The following is a 13072-nucleotide window of genomic DNA, read 5'->3' as shown; positions in this document are numbered from 1 at the left end:
GTTTCGCAGGACGCGAGGAATCCAATACACATGTCCCAAAAGCTTCTGCATCGTATCGTGTGTGTGCCAGTCTTCCAATTCGGCAAACGTGACGACGACGGGTACCCATTCGCTCATATCGAAACAGGGGGGATAGGACAAGACTTCGGTCATATCTCTCGGACCCGCATATTGGATAAGTGCTCGGGAAAAACTGTCTGCTTCCTTCTCCGCCAACAAGAGAACGGTCGGCTTCGGGGTTTCACTGGTTTCACTGGTTTCACTGGTAGTCGGGGAAATAACTGGTGGACTGGAAAGCTTCGCCGGCTGTTTTCTTTTTCTCTTTGTAGCGTCTGTAGAGTTCGAACGCTTCTCCACACCAGTACCAGTATCGCTGACTGCGGGTGTTGTCTCTGGGCACATCGATGTTGTTGTCGAACATGCGACTGGCGATGGCTTCGAAGTTGTTTTCTGTTTGGATTTCTTCTTGGCACTCGAGCAGGCCGTGGCCGAGCTGTCCACAGTTGAGGCACTTGTGATTGTCGTCGGTGGGTCTCTTGACTCCGTAACACTTTCTTTTGACAGTGTCTTTTCTTTCTTCGTCACTCTTCGCTTTTTGGGCTTCGGCTCGTTTTCCACACTGGGGTGCCCAGTGTCCTGGTTCTCCACAGAGGTAACATAGGAGCCATAAGCTGGTCTGTCTTGTCTTGGTTTTCGTTGCTGTTGTTGGGAACGAGTAGGGCAGTCTCTATACCAGTGTCCGACATTGTTACAAGAGAAACAAGCTTGACTAGCCATCGAGAGCAGAATGAAATTTGATTCTGACACTTCGCTTCTTATAGTCTTGGCCGTGACGTCACTCTCTTTTGATTGGTTCTTTCTTTTCCTTCGTTTCTATTGGTTCGTTTCTAGTCTATGATTTCCAGGCTTTCCACGTACTTTTGCACTTCTTCCCAATCGATGACGGCTTCACTCACGTGACAGGCCTCCAACAACGTCACCAGGTCGGCTCGATTACCGTGTTTTTGTCGCCACTGATTAAAGACGGTGAAAATCTGCATGCGCGCGTTGTTAGGATGACTCATCTTGGCTTGACTGATCCGCGCTTCTCTGATTCCTAGATGTCTGCCAATACATTCCCAACCTTCTCCCAGCTTGCCGGACATGACGTTGATATCCATTTGATCCAGGGACCATCGTTTCTTTTTCTTCGGTAACTCGTCTATCCACCGTCGTATGGGATTCTCTTCGTCTTTGGGTTCGAGAAACTCGTCTTTGCGTTTGATCAACACCGTCTTAAATCCCGGAACCACACGCCAAAACTTTTTCAAGGCTTCGTCGACGTCTTCTCGCCATCGTTGTTCATCCTCCCACTTCTTGACTCGGTCCCGTGGATCGTCCATCATACTGCCGAGCACGCTATCGATGTCTTCTGGTTTCGGCTCGTCCACCCAGAGGTAGTGACTGTAATCGTCGACGGGATGTGAGGGTACGCCCGTTATGGAACACACGCCCAATCCCAGACACGAATGGTATCTCTGACTGGGATGCTCGTACTTGCAGCCGATACACTCCTCGCGTTGCTTTTCCTCTATGATGGGTAAGTAACAGTTGCAGACCCGAAAGTTGAGCCATCGTCGTCTTAGTTTCTCGATCAAATCTGTATTTTCCGCCGGTTCGTCATCTTCCCTGTTTGGTCGCCATCGCCCTGACACACGAAAGTCAGTATCCATAGGGGTAAGTGTTGATCGGTTGGCCATCGTCGTTAAATTGAACAAAACGTTTGTCGTACACGATTTTATATCTTTTGTTCTCGGGGCGTGTCCAGAGACGTCGGTCACGTGATCTGAAAATCTTGAACGGATTGGCGATGACAAGCGATTCGTTTTGATTGACGTGCCGTACATTCTCTTTCATGATGTTGTAATTGAGTTGTTGGGAGGCACGATAATTCAGGGTGAATCCCCGGACTTTGCAGACAGTTTTTCCATCACTTTGCCTGTACGCGTAATTCTTTGGCCCTCCGCTGACAAATTCCCGAATGGTTACATTCTCGGGCAACTCGTTCTTCCATTGACCCAAACTCGAACCTTCCGGGGGATTCCATGAGGTGGAGTGGTATTGGTAGATGACGCTGTCCGTGTCAAAATAACAAACACGTTCTCCCAACTTTTCCAAGACGGAATAGAGTTTCAAGCGGGCCTGGGCGGTGACAAAGGCCGCGATCACTACGTTGGTGATGGGACAGGGTGCGACGTGTTCATCTTTTTTCAGTGTTTCTACCAATACCATATTGTCGTTGACCAACTGGACATCTCGCACGGTCTGGGTCACGTCCAACATTTTCTCGAATTTCCCCCACGCTGTGTTCAATTGGAGCTTACTAAACGCCCGCATACCTTTGTTGGGTTTTATGGAGGCGGGATCCAGGCGAATACCTTCGGTGTCGTACACGTCGTTCACGAAGCGGGTCTTATCTTCTTCGGTGTGACAAGTGTCGGGATAACCGCTACTTTCCATCTTCTTCTTTAGGTAGTGATTGATGTACCCAGTAAATAAACCTCCTGTTTTGGCCTCGGGATCGTAGGTGCTGAATTCATTCCAGTGCCAGACTTCGTACACTTTCAATACTTGGTATCCCAGGGCCACCGCTTTCTTCAGTTCTAGGGTGACAAACGTACCCACCCAGGCTCGCTGTTCATCGGTGTGATCACAAGGTTGGTATTCGGCAATCTCTCCTTGTTGCATGTGTTCGTCGACGCAGCTTCGACACAGGGCAAACACCAATTTCTGTTTGCGTCGAAAAGGAAGCACCGGGTGGTACAGGCCACGAGGCGGCAAAACCGAACACTGGATCAACCCTTCGTACTGCTGCCACTGGTCTTGATCGGGCTGTGTGACGATCGTGGGTTCCTTGATGGGAAACGTGCCGTACTTGCAAATGTAGAGGTAGAGAGACACTACGTCGATGTAGCGCATGTCTTCGGCCGACTCGTTGACCATCAGTTGAATGGCATTGGTTCTCCCGCCGAAGAAAGCGTTACGGGGCAACAAAGGTTCGGGGGCCGGCCATTGCTGATCTTCCAATCCGCTCAGAAATTCGTTCATCTCGGGATCTTGGCGTCGTTCTTCCTCCATCCCACACTCCCACATGACACGGATGGTCTGCATACCGTACTGTTCCTGGAGTCGGCGGTGACGTTCTTGGGTCTTCTGGTACAAGTCTCTCATACTACGAGAGGGGTCGTAGGGATGTTTGTGTTGAACGTCTTGGACGGGGCCCGGAAAACATTTGGGACAACCGTGAAATTCACACCCGTGAAATTCGTACACTGTACCGGTGGTCGTGTCCATACCATCCAAACTGTAAGGGCCGACTCGGCATTCACTACCGTTGCGGGCGTGTCGAATGTTGGGTAGTGGGGTCTGGTTTCGGAAAGCGGTCATGGTCTGTCGATGTTGTTCCCATTCCAACCATCGAAGGGCTTTGTTGGACTGTTGTCGAGGCTGGAAGCGATGCCAGTCTTGACCCGGTTTCGGTTCTTGCATCAGGGCTCGAGGAATGACGACGAGGGTGTCTTTCTTCAGGTAGTGTGTGCGTAGTACGCGACTGCAGGCAGAGGCCAGGGTCAGGCTTTTTTCGAAGGGATCGATGCCCGTGTCCATGAGAAATATCTCGCGAAATACACCACAACATCGGCGCAAGACATCTACATCGCTGCGGCAGTAAGCCAAAATTTCCTGACGAAAATCAAAGACGTCGTGACTGTGTTGTTCGTACCACTTGTGAAACTTCTCTCGTTCCGATACACTCATACCATCTGGATCGTAATCGGTGTCGGGAGGATAGGCGCCCACGTAATCTTCATTCTCCGGTCTGTTAAAGTGGTGAGGGAAGTAACCTTTCTTGAGTTCTTGCAGGCCAAAAGTCTTGGGCATGTCCTTTAAAGCCATCGGTAAAAAGTTGAGGGAATCGATGAATTTTACCGTACCGACAGTGATCGTCATCGCTTTACCTCCGTTCATAATCACTTCGGGTTGCGCCACGGAATGTTTGTGCAGCGTCTGTAAAATCAGCAGTCCGTCGTAACCTTTGAAATTGTGCGCCACGGCGATCACGGGACTCGATTCGTGACTGTCATGTTTCCGACCATCTACCACCGTACCGTGAGCAGCGAGTTGCAAAAACCATTTTCCCACATCATCCAGCGTGTCTTGACCTTTAAAAACAATTTCCCGTTGGTGATTCCAGTACATGTCGCAGTTCTCGCAGGGTTCTTGATTATCGAGGCAAAAGTGACAACAGGTTTGCAGGACACATAAGTTGGGTATGTGCTCACCGGAATCTTGCTGGCATTCAAAGTCAAAGAAGACAAAGCGGGTCAGCGTTGCTTTCTGCTGTTTGTCGATTTGGGTCTTTCTGTCTTCATTCATGTCGATGGGTGATTTCAGCGGTTGAATGTAACAAAACTGTTTTGCGGCCGTGTGCCACTCTCGGCAGATGGAGCACTGGTATTCTCCGCATCGATGTTCTTCTAAATTTCGCTTGGCTTTGATGACGTCCCACTCCTTTTGACATTTTTCACATTTCTTCCACCGATGACATACACTACAGCTGGCTCTGGAACGGGTAGCGAGATGGTTGTCGAAACACTGCCGGCTCATAAACACACGATGACATCGGTAACACGTCTTTGTATTGTTCCGCTACCCCTGCCATCCGGAAGAGACACGTGACATATATTCATAGACATGCGCTGATCCAGTCGAAATTCTTCATTACTCTGTAATACGGCAGCCACTTTCTGTAAAAGGTCTTCGGCTTTTAACAAACGATGCTCACGAAACGGTAACCAGATAGGTGATTTGAGTCCTGGGTGACTGATGGCGATTCTAACATAGTCACTTTCTCTAGCGTCCAAGGTTCGACGAATTTCCTCAATGATGGCCTCAAAGGTGTCGTGTAATTGCTGTGGTACATCTATGGCCAGAACGTGGGACCAATCCTCCAAAAAGTCTATGTCCACACATAACGATTCGGTTCGGAACAATCTACTGTATCTTCTATCGACGGGTCGTAATGAAAAACTCATCTTGCGCGGCTCGATGATAGCGTGAAAGTGTTCAAACCTATCGCGTCTCTCCCTTTTATCCCCCATATGCCGTGACGTCATCAAACGTTCGATATCGTACACCCCACGTGATATAACGTTGCACATGCGTTGTATAACGTTACATCACGTCTATATTTAGCCTCCAACGTACAATCTACGATGTATAACGTTGCATCACGTTATGCTAAGCGCTGTGACGTCGCTCTATGCATGGACTCGTCTGTGACGTCATACCCTCAAATGGATTCGTCCTATGACGTCACTCCATGAATGGACTCGTCCGTCAAATGGATTCGTCCTTACGGTAATAAAACGACGGACCATCCCTCTCTCAGTATCAGAATGGCTGACGGCGATCCCATCATTCGCCTCGAGGAAAACCTCAATGTAGATACGCTCTTGTATCTCAGAGGGAATACTCTTGCCGTGATTACCCCTGACGATATCTTTGTCTTACCTGACGAGGTATTAAAAACACCTCCCAGGAAAAGACCCCCTCCCGAATTAGTGGAGACCATCAGACACAACCGACATAAAGTGCGTCGCACCCTCACGTTCTAGTGAGGCCAACGGCCCTTTTCAGGGCCAACTTAATCAATGCAAAAGAGTTGTCTCCCCTTCTTTTGGTCTTCCTTCCCCTCCTCTCCCCTTCTTCTCCCTTCTGCTCTCTTCTTCTTCTGCTCTCTCTCTCTCTCTCTCTCTCTCTCTCTTCCCGCGCGCGCGCGCCCTCTCTTTCTCAAACTAGGTCACTGCACGTGCAAGGGGTCACTCAGTGCAAGGTCATGACGAATTAGGTCACGGGGTCATTCAGTGCAAGGTCACACACCTGCAAGGTCACGGGGTCATGCACGTGCAAGGTCACGTGCACGCACATGCATGCACGCGCATGCGCCCACGCACGCGCAAAAAAAATGGCTGAACAGGCACCATAACTACTCATAGTACCGATTACAATACTAACTAAAGTCATTCTGAAACACTAGCCAGATAGACTCGATTTGGGCGAGTCTGCTGAATAGAAACTTCTACATCTTTTCCCTTCTAGAACCAAGCTGCTGTCTAACAAATTCTCACAGATATGATAGTTTTGTAGCTTTTGGCTTTGGATTTTCAATTATCTAATTGGTCAAATATTAGATAATTAATGACTTTGTGATAATCTCACAATTTAACGAGCCGTTAATTTTAGTTTTCCCAGGAAAAACTATTACCTACATCCCTATAATTAATTACATGGGATTTTTAACATAACCCAACTTTTTATTCAAAAGTTAAATTACCCAATTTACCATTAGCTATATATAGCTAATTAACCACATATACGAACGACACAAAAACATAAATTAACGAATCTCAGTAGAAACCACGGCCAACTTGGAAACTAGAGTTAATCACTCAAACGTCATCCTTAGATCTGTCGTCCTTCTACTGCGATCCAGAGACAACATTTGTTCCTTATTTCATTCCCTATTCCGTTTCCTTATCATTATTATTCCTTAGTTATATCCAGAAAAAAATGTATTTACCCAATTTTTTAAATAACTTCACCAGTTTTCTTTTTTCCACCAAAATTTTTTTTGCTGCTGGATTGTACAGGTTTTCTTCCAAATTTCTTCCAGGGTACTCGTTCTCGTAGTCACGTGCACCAAATCAAATATGTTTCTTCTTCTAAAGTGACTTCTTACCCCAAAGGTTGAAACTGCGTTACGGCACCAATTCAAATATGTAGCACCATGGGCCTTCTGTCAGACATGGAAAGCAGGCCATTTATTCCGGTCGCCACATCCTACGTACGACCCATGCATCTTTTCTTACTACATATCTTAGTAGCCTTGTGATCGTCTAGAATTTGTCTCTAGCTGTCTTTGCTTCTGCTTCACGTTGTGTATTTACTTCTTCCTGTTTTCTTAAAACGTTTGTCTTCTCAGTAGTTATAACAATGCAACAGTTCGTTTTTACATTTTATATAGCATACATGGATACAAGCATAGTACCAATTACAATACTAACTAAGTCATTCTCAAACATTAGCCAGCCAGACTCGATTTGGGCGAGTCTGCTGAATAGAAACTTCTACATCTTTTCCCTTCTCGAACCAAGCTGCTGTCTAACGAATTCTCACAAATATGATAGTTTTGTAGCTTTTGGCTTTGAATTTTCAATTATCTAATTGGTCAAATATGATGTAAATAATTGGTCAAACAAGCCAAATGATGCAATCGTAAATTTCCGTCACATGTTTTTCGACAGTCTTGCTACACTTTACACGTTCACTAATCACTCGTTCTGAATATCCTTTCCTGTGAAGAACTACGATTTGAGCACTCTGAACCTCGAAAATGTGACTACAATAGTCTTATCTAAGACTCTTATCTAAGACGTTAAACTCTAATGGCTGTTGATAAGACATTAAGCTGTCTAATGACTGTTGATTAGGCGTTAAATTCTAATGACCTTTGATATAAGACGTTAACTGATGAGGTGTCTTTCTTGATATAATGTTAAACTCTCTAAGGCGTTAAACTCTTATCTAAGACGTTAAACTCTAATGGCTGTTGATAAGACGTTAAACTCTAATGACTGTTAATAAGACGTTAAACTGTAATGATTTGGAGTAAACTCTCACTCTTGATACGACGTTAAACTCTAATGAGTGTTGATGAGACGCTGTGATAAGATGTTAAACACTAATGACTGTTGATAAGATGTTAAACTCTAATCTAAAACATTAAACTCTAATGGCTGTTGATAAGATGTTAAACTCTAATGAGTGTTGATGAGACGCTGTGATAAGATGTTAAACACTAATGACTGTTGATAAGATGTTAAACTCTAATCTAAAACGTTAAACTCTAATGGCTGTTGATAAGATGTTAAACTCTAATGACTGTTGATAAGACGTTAAACTCTAATGGCTGTTGATAGGATGTTAAACTGTCTCATGACTGTTGATAAGACGTTAAACTGTTATGACCTTTGATATAAGACGGTAACTGTCAAGGTGTCTTGATAAGATGTTAAGCTCTAATGACTGTTGATGAGACGTTAAGCTCTAATGACTGTTGATAAGACGTTAAACTCTAATGACCTTTGATATAAGACTTAACTGCCAGGTGTCTTGAAACTATAATGACTGTTATGATACACAGTCCATTATCCAATGATGTGGCCTAATTTGCATATGACCCCATTCATCAACCAATCAAGCGCAAGGTTATACTTCCATGCAGTGTATGAGTACATAAACAAGGTCAATAACTCAAAAAATAATTATCGGAAGATGAAACCTTTGCTGAAAGGCACATTTATAGTATCTTATTAATGTGTATACCAAGTTTGATGAAAATATCTTGAATAGTTTTGGAGTTATCCTCTGGAAACGATTTGTGAAGGACAGACAGACGCTGCTCGTTTGTAGATCTCCCGCCCAACTTTGTTAGCGGGTGATAAAAAACAAGACTAAGTATAAAGGGCATTCACCTGTTATCATATATTAAAAATTAGATATTATTCCTGCAGGGTGTTGCAATAAGTGCTAGAACAAGTGTATATATTGAAAATTAAAATAAGTGTATATATTGCATATTAGAATGGGGGTATATATATTTGATATTATATTTGAAAGTTTCCTTATATTGTATATTAGAATAAGTGTATATATTGGATAGAAGACTAAGTGTATATATTGGATATTATTATTAGTGTATATCATCACTATATGTTGGATATTTTGATTAAAAGTTCTTTAAATTTCAATTTTGTTTCTTTTTATAATATGATTTTGTCCACTGGCATTTTGTCCAATGGCATTTTGTCCTGTCACCTTTTAAAAATTCCTAAGACTTGGGATTCCTTAGACTTTTTCATTTTCAGCAATTCCTAGCATTCCTAGGATATTCCCATAGATAAAAAACAAATTCCTAAGACTTGGGATTCTTTGGACTTTTTCATTTTCAGCAATTCCTAGCATTCCTAGGATATTCCCATAGATAAAAAACAAATTCCTAAGACTTGGGATTCTTTGGCCTTTTTCATTTTCAGCAATTCCTAGCATTCCTAGGATATTCCCATAGAATAAAAACAAATTCCTAAGACTTGGGATTTCTAGGACTACAATTAACAAAAAAATCCAAGGAATTCCTAGGAATTTCCTAATAATCCTAGATAGTAGGAATACCTAGGAACAGTGACTTACCAAAATTCCTAGCATTCCCAGGCTTTTTCCAACTCTGTATATGTGTCCAAAGTGCTTGTACAATAAATCCTAGAAAAGTCCTAGGATTTTGTAAGTGTTAGGAATTATTTCGACAAGGGAGACAATGTAACTCTATGAGAAAACGAGAAGTGAAAAACAAGACTAAATTCAGCAGGGGCATTAGGGCATTTTACAGTCACCCTTTCCTAATCTTCTGGTACCACACCTGTTGATGCCCTTGACTAAATTCTTAAATATAATGATTTATATTTCAGTACATTTAACCCTATTAAGGCTGGGCTTTTCAAGGACTCCTAAACAGCCCTGGATAAGGGCTAGATAGACAGTTTGCCTTTCCCAAATCCTTTTCTTTATGAATAAAATATTGTTTTCACAAAAAATTCTACAGCAATGAAACTTTGCAGGAGAATTTTTTTTAGAAATTATAGAGCAAAAACAAAAAAGTATTTTAAATGAGTGTAAAGTAAGAAAAAATTTGTCATGTTTGCTAAAACTAAATTTTTGGTAACTATGGTAACCAGGCATGCTAAAAAAAAAATGTTTGCTATGAAATGGTTTATAAAATTCTAAAACTCACAAAATTTATGAAAATATTGCATAGTTCAGAAGTTACCAGAAAAAAATTGGAGGGTGGGGTCTCCAAGAGCCTCCTCCACTCCCCAGCCCAAATAGGGTTAAATCTGTTATGTCTTGATGGGCCACAGTGGACTTCTATGTACAGCAGGTGGACATGATATACAACACAAGCTGACCAGAACTAAGACTACTTTATTATAAGAACAATATATTATATTGGCACGGATATAACATCTTCCTTTTTTACAAAAAAAAATATAATAAAAACATAATACTGATAAAAAAAATTGAATTGAATAAAGTTTACTAAGTTTCATAATCTCTAAAACGTTTTGGCATAACTGATGATACTTGACCTGACCTGGTTTTATAAGGTTGAGAATTTGGGGGTCTGGGTGGAGAATATTTTGGATTAGGAGGATAAGGTATTTGTCAATTTGCAAAGGACTAGTATTTTGGCGAGGATTTACAACAGTTTGGTTCTTTGTTGTGGTGTATCATATCCCTCTAGATGTGTACATGTAATATCATCTGGTTGTCGACAGTATGTATCATCTTCTTTAGTCTTCAGCAAATCATGTCTACTACATCTCCATATATTACCAGTTTCCATTTGAACATTATAAGATCTTGGCTGTCTGGGTTGCTGTTCTGGTGCTAGGAGTTCAGCTGGTTTCCAATGCTTTCCTACTCTCACTCTAACTGTATCTCCAGGATGTAAAGATTCTAACTGTTTTGAACCTGGATCGTTTTTTGGGGGTTTTTTTAGCAAGCAATCTATTATCCTCCAATGTTTGCTGAATAGTTTTAGGATCAGTGGTGCTAGGTCTTAATAATTTTTCATTTGTAGGTAACTTGGTACAAAGTACGGCTTCCAAATAATCTTTGGACTGGCGATCCAGATTCTGTTTACATCTAACCATATCCAGTGATTACGTTTCTAGTGTAAGGAAAGATTTGTAATATAAGAATCTTCAATGAAAAAAATGGAATTAAACAGTTAGAAGGTTTAATGGATCCATGTGATTTAAAGCGTCGACACATGGATCCAAAATTTTCACAGTCTACAACAGAATACAATACAGAACAGCTGTATTCATCCGCAAAAAAAAATAGTACCTAAAATTCATGTACATTATATAGGTTTAAAACGTCAAATGAGGTCAAATGAATAGAGACGTCTTTAATATATACTAAATATTCGTATCATCCCAAATCGACAATAAAACAGTGAGAAAAAGGAAAATCTAAGTAATGGCAATCTAATTAACATAAAATTTACGACATAATGGATTCTTCAATGTTTTGATGGTGATCATGAAGAAAATAGGCCTACATCTGTTCTCAGGAATCCGATAAGATTTTCAAAAAAAAGATCAGTAGAATTATAGATTGTTATTCCACAAAGTCGAAAGGTATGTTAGATTTTTCATTCAGTCAAGTTAGTGTGAGTTTATTGCCGTACTTTGAGCTCCAAACCCGATAGAAATGAAGGCGGAAGTGGCCATAATAGTTTTAGAGATCACTACGTGATGGCTCTCCTGCATCGCGACAAACGGGGCCGATTTGTCAAGATGACTTTCATGAATTATTTTTAACATCTCTTATCTCATACTAGCTGGAATTATAACTCTATCACCTTTAAACAGAATACCTTCAACCACACCAATTTCATTTTTCGAATCAAAGTAACGTCTTACTTCAGGATCAAGCTGATTTCGTCTTTCTGGCCAACCATTATAAACTAATTTCTTTAATTTCTGTAATTCTTTACCTCTTTGTACAGCTTCTACTAACCCAAGAGGTTGGACAGGCAACCCTACTCCTTGTCACTTACAAGCAAGGAAGCGAAACCCTGTCACTTGACTCATTGACAGACCTTATGATAAAATGCATAGATGTTAACCATTCACCCCCCACCCCTCTCTGACATCATAGAAAGATAGAAAAAATATGCATTATTCAAGAAGAGTTTAAAAACTGTTTATCAGTATCCATATTTCACAATGAGTATGATCAAAATGGACAGTGAACAATCACAGGCCTACCCCCTAAAAGTAAAATTGTGTTCTAAGTTGATCAAGTCATGTGGGACACAGTCACAACTTGCACAAAGGGCAGGCACTTTATAGACTTTCACCACTTGGGCCATTTGAGGTAGTTATTTTTAGATTAAAATCTTTTGAGAGGTATTTGAAACAAACTTTTGATAGATAAATCAGCTTGTATATATTAACAGTCCAACTATATCATCAAATGACAAGGCATCTCTAAAAAGGAATTCCCTTATGACAGTCTATCTATGGTGAACACCTTGCCAGGATTTCTGCTGTCAAACCTAAAAGGGATAAGACAAAAAAATCTTAATTATATATTTAAAGAGTAGAGTAATTTACTATTGTATTGTTTATCACTCTAGTGTGATGATAAACTCTGAAATAAATTAAAACAAAAAAACAGCTTTTCCACCATGTTGTAGCTTACACCATTTTGTAGGCAATATTTTAAATCACTGAATTGAACCGTGTGGTGGTGGGCTGAAACGGGAAGAGGATTATCTTTATGTTCATTTCCATTTGTGCTTTATTTTCCTGTATCTTGCAGTTGATCAGTCATCAAAACTGGTAATTTGTTACATTTCTGAGTGACATCTGGTAATCACTATCTATTTCAAAAATACTTTCATTCGGTTAGACATGGTTACTTACCTCAATCGGCGTAAAGTGTTGATTCCAGGGAGTGGCTTGAAAAAATCCTCGAGGTAGGTGTGCCAATCATAGGATGGCACCATCACATTACCCTTTTCATCGCCAACTAGCTGGGCTCTATTAATTCCAGACACTGTGCTGTCTTCCACAGTTTTTTAATATCCTCTAGGGTATCTACATATGTTCTGAGAAATTTCTGTTTGAACAACCCAAAGCACCAGTCTGATGCGATCTTAGTGTGCCCAGTTATTAAAAAGTTTAATTATAGTGATAGTATGTTGAAGGTACCAAAGAAGAAACTGATTTTTATTCTGCCCGGAGCAGTTGTCGAAGTGTAGATCTAGATCTGTTTCCCCAAGTCCAAAATTCTCGAGGAAATGGTGCAAATATCAAATAATGGCATTAGATCCTTTATTACCAGACATGCCCTCATCTATCAAGTAAGTCATTTGCTGTGGCAGTGCCTCATAGCAAACACC

General features: G+C 41.5%; 1 long non-coding RNA gene across 1 annotated transcript; it reads right to left on the bottom strand.

Annotated features, from left to right (window-relative positions):
- Positions 1 to 10057: 10057 nt before the first annotated feature.
- On the bottom strand, positions 10058 to 12871 carry LOC130012995 (uncharacterized). The gene is made up of 2 exons (XR_008788264.1): positions 12594 to 12871; positions 10058 to 12223 (listed from the first exon to the last, which is right to left on the bottom strand). It is a non-coding gene; the product is annotated as an uncharacterized LOC130012995 (long non-coding RNA).
- Positions 12872 to 13072: the final 201 nt, after the last annotated feature.

This window comes from Patella vulgata, chromosome 5, assembly GCF_932274485.2.
Source record: "Patella vulgata chromosome 5, xgPatVulg1.2, whole genome shotgun sequence".
Taxonomy (NCBI): domain Eukaryota; kingdom Metazoa; phylum Mollusca; class Gastropoda; family Patellidae; genus Patella; species Patella vulgata.
This window is presented reverse-complemented; position numbering and strand designations above follow the sequence as displayed.